This window comes from Engystomops pustulosus, chromosome 2 (assembly GCF_040894005.1).
Source record: "Engystomops pustulosus chromosome 2, aEngPut4.maternal, whole genome shotgun sequence".
Taxonomy (NCBI): Eukaryota; Metazoa; Chordata; class Amphibia; order Anura; family Leptodactylidae; genus Engystomops; species Engystomops pustulosus.
The window spans coordinates 20,717,264-20,723,687 of record NC_092412.1 but is presented as its reverse complement, the minus strand read 5'-3'; positions in this window follow the sequence as shown (position 1 = coordinate 20,723,687).

Genomic DNA, 6,424 nt, shown 5'->3' with positions numbered 1-6,424 from the left:
CTCCAGGGCCTCCTTTTTATGGACCGGAGCCCAGAACTGGACAGCATATTCCAGGTGAGGCCGAACCAATGCCTTGTACAGTGGTAATATTACATCCCTGTCCTGAGAATCCAGACCTCTTCTGATACATGACATGATCTTGCTCGCTTTAGAGGCAGCTGAGGGACCGGCGGCCACATTTCCGTCAGGTTTTCCGACGTTTTTGGGGAGTGCACCGCTGGGACAGGTATTTAGCAGGAGATTGTGTCGCACGCCATCGGATTTTGGCGCAATCGTGCCAGCTTTCATGCAACACAAATCGGGGGGGCGGGCCGTCGGACGATCTGACGGATTCGGACGAACCGTGGAATTTAACTTTCAAATTGTGTAGCAAGACAATGCACTTACTGCAGGAAGAAGAAGGTGAACTCGGGCGGACCTGAGCGGCGAAGCGACACATGCAGGATCAGGAGCACGATCATAGTGAATCGCGGCACAGTGCATTGTTGTCGGACAATGCACTTTCGGGGAACTCCTCCGGGTAAATAAATGTTCCCCATTGTGCTGTTATTTATGAACTTCTAGTCACCTAGGTCCCTCTCAACACGGGACTCTCCCAGATTTACTCCCACAAGGACATATGTTGCCTGTGGATTATTAGCCCCTTGTGCATCAACTTACATTTAAAGCGGTTTTCCATCACTAGATATTCATAGGTCAAAAAATATCTGATTATTTGGCATGTGATTCCCTGCACCCGGACAAATCACCTGCTGGGACTACAACACTTCATGATGATCGTAGCCGGAGGCATTTACACTTTGGACAGTTCTATGATCCATGGTCAGATGTTGCAGATCTTGAACCTATGATGGACAAGTCATGATATTACCCAGAATTCCCCTTAGTCCTTGGGGCAGCGATCATCTGCAGACTCTTCGTAAACCATAAAGAAGTGCCTGGAACATTTGGCATTCGCTGTCAGGATACGACATTCTCAATCTTTTTCCTCCCATATTGTGTTTTCTCAATAAACCCTCAATAAAAAAAAAATTCTGGATCTCCCAGACGGAAATCTGTCTGCTAATCATTTACCATCTCTCAAGGTGAGATCCAATAAGAATCTGCTTCCTGGGCAATAAAAATTGTAACATTTGGGGGAATGTCACCAAAATGGAATGTCGTAAATCCCGAGCAACACTTTTCCGCTTGTCTGCAGGTACCGAGACGTCCAGCTGTTTCTGACATTCGCAGGGGTTCAGCCAAGAAAGCGGCCGAGCGCGGCTTTCCATCTGGTTTAAGGGGCCTGGGGGGTTGGAGACGAACTGAGACGGATGATAGAAGATGGTAACGGAGCGGTCACGGAATGTGGCATTAGTGAGAAGGGTGCAGGGGGAAGAGGGCATCCATGAGAACCAAATCCAACGGAAAAGTTGTAGTAGATCTTCACCACTTCCACCAATCCCAACTTTTTTGCTTCCAGATTTTAAAGTATTTGGAATTCTTTTCCTAGCCCCCACCCCCCCATACTGTTACTGCCTGCTCCAGCCTACGACCACCCACCTGACAGTAGAGTGACTAATTAACACAGTTTATGAGTAGTTTCATTACCAATTACTATCCCATCTACTGTCAGATGGGTGGTCCCATTTTGAAGTAGACAGCTTGGCTCCGCCCATCTGACATTAGTGATGCAAAAATAATGACATTGCTCAGTAACAGACATAATTCCAACTCAATTCAGTAGAGTAATGTATATTAAAGAGTAACTGTCACCACCTCCATCCATCCATAAACCTGTCATCACCAATTACCCTAATAAACCCCTACCAGTCAAGCAATGTAACACCTTCTAATTTTTGTTTCTTTCATGGCCCAGTTTGGTGGCATGATCCAGAAAATCAAATTTGAAGTGAGAAATAAATTGGTTGTATAAAGTCATGGAGGCGGAGAATTTAACACTGAAGTCAGGGTGGGGAACTCTGAACACCTCCTCCTATGTGATTGACATTGTGAATCGGACATCAGGAGATCTGGTTGGTGAGCTCTCTGGATTCAGAACCATCAATTACAGTGAATGAGGCTTTCTCAGGAAAAGAGAGCTTGACTTCAGTGTTAAAATCCCCACCTCCTTGACTTTATACAACCAACGTCTCACTTCAAAGGAGATTTTCTGGAGGATGCCACCACAGTGGTTCATGAAAGAAACATAATCTACAAGGTGTTCAGCAGCTTGACAACATAGTGGTAGTGGTTCTGCTGACAGGTAAACTCCCACCCAAATATTGTGGACTTAACAGTATGTACATGGGCCTAGGTTTTAGAGATGGTAGCCTTCTGCCCACATCTCTCTCAGGACAGACCAATAATGGCTTTCATGGTAACACCGTCCCTTTAGCAGTCTATCTAAAATATGTATAATGAACTGATATACCTTATATAGAAAAAATTGTCGTTCAGAAGTCTAGGAAAGCTGGGTGACTCCATACTGAGCTCCCTACACACTATATTATTCACCTCAGTATCTGACCCAGACCTGGAGCGTCTGAATGAGTGTTTATTATAGCACAGCTCTCATGGGCTGGAGACCTAAGCCACTGACACATTGTAACGCCGCTCTACACAACATGTGATTTACGATTCTGCAGATTGAGGAAAAGTGGGATCAGTGCGGTGAAAAGGTGAGACCCTGGAAATACCATTATACTGCACAGTGTTATTCTACCGCCATCTGGATTGAAATTATAAACCGGGAGAACAAGTGAAATACATGACATACATCCACACCAACCTCCCTGCTGTATATACCGTATATAGGTTATAGCACTGCACCACCACTCTAAAGAGGATGTACATGGGGCAGAGTGATGTCAACAAGGTAGTATTATATTATAGTAGTTATATTCTTGTACATAGGGAGCGGTATTATAGTTCTATTCTTGTGCATAGGGGGCGGTATTATAGCAGTTGTATTCCTGTGCATAGGGGGCGGTATTATAGCAGTTGTATTCCTGTGCATAGGGGGCGGTATTATAGCAGTTGTATTCCTGTGCATAGGGGGCGGTATTATAGCAGTTGTATTCCTGTGCATAGGGGGCGGTATTATAGCAGTTGTATTCCTGTGCATAGGGGGCGGTATTATAGCAGTTGTATTCCTGTGCATAGGGGGCGGTATTATAGCAGTTGTATTCCTGTACATAGGGGGCAGTATTATTGCAGTTGTATTCCTGTACATAGGGGGCAGTATTATTGCAGTTGTATTCCTGTACATAGGGGGCAGTATTATAGCAGTTGTATTCCTGTACATAGGGGGCAGTATTATAGCAGTTGTATTCCTGTACATAGGGGGCAGTATTATAGCAGTTGTATTCCTGTACATAGGGGGCAGTATTATAGCAGTTGTATTCCTGTACATAGGGGGCAGTATTATTGCAGTTGTATTCCTGTACATAGGGGGCAGTATTATTGCAGTTGTATTCCTGTACATAGGGGGCAGTATTATAGCAGTTGTATTCCTGTACATAGGGGGCAGTATTATAGCAGTTGTATTCTTGTACATAGGGGGCAGTATTATAGCAGTGGTATTCTTGTACATAGGGGGCAGTATTATAGCAGTTGTATTCTTGTACATGGGGGCAGTATTATAGCAGTTGTATACTTGTACATAGGGGGCAGTATTATAGCAGTTGTATTCTTGTACATAGGGGGCAGTATTATAGCAGTTGTATTCTTGTACATAGGGGGCAGTATTATAGCAGTTGTATTCTTGTACACAGGGGGCAGTATTATAGCAGTTGTATTCTTGTACATAGGGGGCAGTATTATTGCAGTTGTATTCTTGTACATAGGGGGCAGTATTATGGCAGTTGTATTCTTGTACATAGGGGGCAGTATTATAGCAGTTGTATTCTTGTACATAGGGGGCAGTATTATAGCAGTTGTATTCTTGTACATAGGGGGCAGTATTATAGTAGAAAAGATGCAGGCATCCAGCACACGACACAACAGCCAGATGCCATAAGATCAATGAATTTTAATGTTTTCCGTCTTCCTCATGATCTCTCATTTATCGTCTGACGTAACAATTTAAAATACCCGCCCATGACACCACAACGTAGGCGGTACCCCAGGAGATCACACCTACAGAGTGTTAACTCCTAATACACGGAACTACTCCATGTCTGCCCATTGCACTGTCATGGAAAATGGTACAAATTTAAAAACCTGTATAAGCACGAATACATGTAACTACACATATTAGTAGTGTTATAGAAAGGGACCGAATAAAATACAAGTGGTTATAATGAACATATCATGCAAGCCTCTGCTCTGATCTAATATAAATGAAAAAGTTATATCATTATGTTAACGATTTGGACAAGGCTAATTTAAGTAATTTTTCTTAGTTTTTCTGTTAAATAACATAATGTGATGGTACCTAAATGCAATATCCAAAAAGTGAACAATTACATATTGGGGCACATTTACTAAGGGCTCCACAACCGCACTTTCGTCAGGTTTCCTGACTTTTTCCGTTTTGCGGCAAATTCGGCAAAGCGACAGCAGCGACACCTGGTGGACGTGGGACGCACAACCTTAGTGAATCGCTGGAAGACCAGAATCATCATCGGAGAGATTGGAGGTCCCCCCCATTCTTCTTTGTCCATCTAGAGGCTGGAGGTTCCTCCATTCTTCTTTGTCCATCTAGAGGCTGGAGGTTCCCCCCATTCTTCTTTGTCCATCTAGAGGCTGGAGGTTCCCCCATTCTTCTTTGTACATCTAGTGGCTGGAGGTTCCCCCATTCTTCTTTGTACATCTAGAGGCTGGAGGATCCTCCCATTCTTCTTTGTACATCTAGAGGCTGGAGGTTCCTCCATTCTTCTTTGTACATCTAGAGGCTGGAGGTTCCCCCATTCTTCTTTGTACATCCAGAGGCTGGAGGTTCCCCCATTCTTCTTTGTACATCTAGAGGCTGGAGGTTCCCTCCATTCTTCTTTGTACATCTAGAGGCTGGAGGTCCCCCATTCTTCTCTGTACATCTAGAGGCTGGAGGTTCCCCCCATTCTTCTTTGTACAGCTAGAGGTTCCCCCATTCTTCTTTGTACATCTAGAGGCTGGAGGTTCCCCACTCTTCTCTGTACATCTAGAGGCTGGAGGTTCCTCCATTCTTCTTTGTACATCTAGAGGCTGGAGGTTCCCCCATTCTTCTTTGTATATCTAGAGTCTGGAGGTTCCCCCATTCTTCTCTGTACATCTAGAGGCTGGAGGTCCCCCCATTCTTCTTTGTACATCTAGAGGCTGGAGGTTCCCCCATTCTTCTCTGTACATCTAGAGGCTGGAGGTTCCCCCATTCTTCTCTGTACATCTAGAGACTGGAGGTTCCCCCATTCTTCTCTGTACATCTAGTGGCTGGAGGTTCCCCACTCTTCTTTGTACATCTAGAGGCTGGAGGTTCCCCCCATTCTTCTTTGTACATCTAGAGGCTGGAGGTTCCCCCCATTCTTCTTTGTACAGCTAGAGGTTCCCCCATTCTTCTTTGTACATCTAGAGTCTGGAGGTTCCCCCATTCTTCTCTGTACATCTAGTGGCTGGAGGTTCCCCACTCTTCTTTGTACATCTAGGGGCTGGAGGTTCCCCCCATTCTTCTTTGTACATCTAGAGGCTGGAGGTTCCCCATTCTTCTCTGTACATCTAGAGGCTGGAGGTTCCCCCATTCTTCTTTGTACATCTAGAGGCTGGAGGTTCCCCCATTCTTATTTGTACATCTAGAGGCTGGAGGTTCCCCCATTCTTCTTTGTACATCTAGAGGCTGGAGGTTCCACATTCTTCTTTGTACATCTAGAGGCTGGAGGTTCCCCCCATTCTTCTCTGTACATCTAGAGGCTGGAGGTTCCTCCATTCTTCTCTGTACATCTAGAGGCTGGAGGTTCCACATTCTTCTTTGTACATCTAGAGGCTGGAGGTTCCAGCATTCTTCTCTGTACATCTAGAGGCTGGAGGTTCCCCATTCTTCTTTGTACATCTAGAGGCTGGAGGTTCCCCCATTCTTCTTTGTACATCTAGAGGCTGGAGGTTACCCCATTCTTCTTTGTACATCTAGAGGCTGGAGGTTCCCCCCATTCTTCTTTGTACAGCTAGAGGTTCCCCCATTATTCTTTGTACATCTAGAGGCTGGAGGTTCCCCCATTCTTCTTTGTACAGCTAGAGGTTCCCCCATTATTCTTTGTACATCTAGAGGCTGGAGGTTCCCCCATTCTTCTCTATACATCTAGAGGCTCCCCTATTCTTTTAAGTTGAGAACATTTATGAAGCCACTTGCTGGGGGTCATTGTTCTTGGATGGAGAACCTGTTTCAGATCTTCTTCAGCCCCCACCAGGATTTCCTGCAGGATTGTCCTGTATTTATCTCCATCTTCACAATAGCTCTCACCCCCTGTTACTGCAA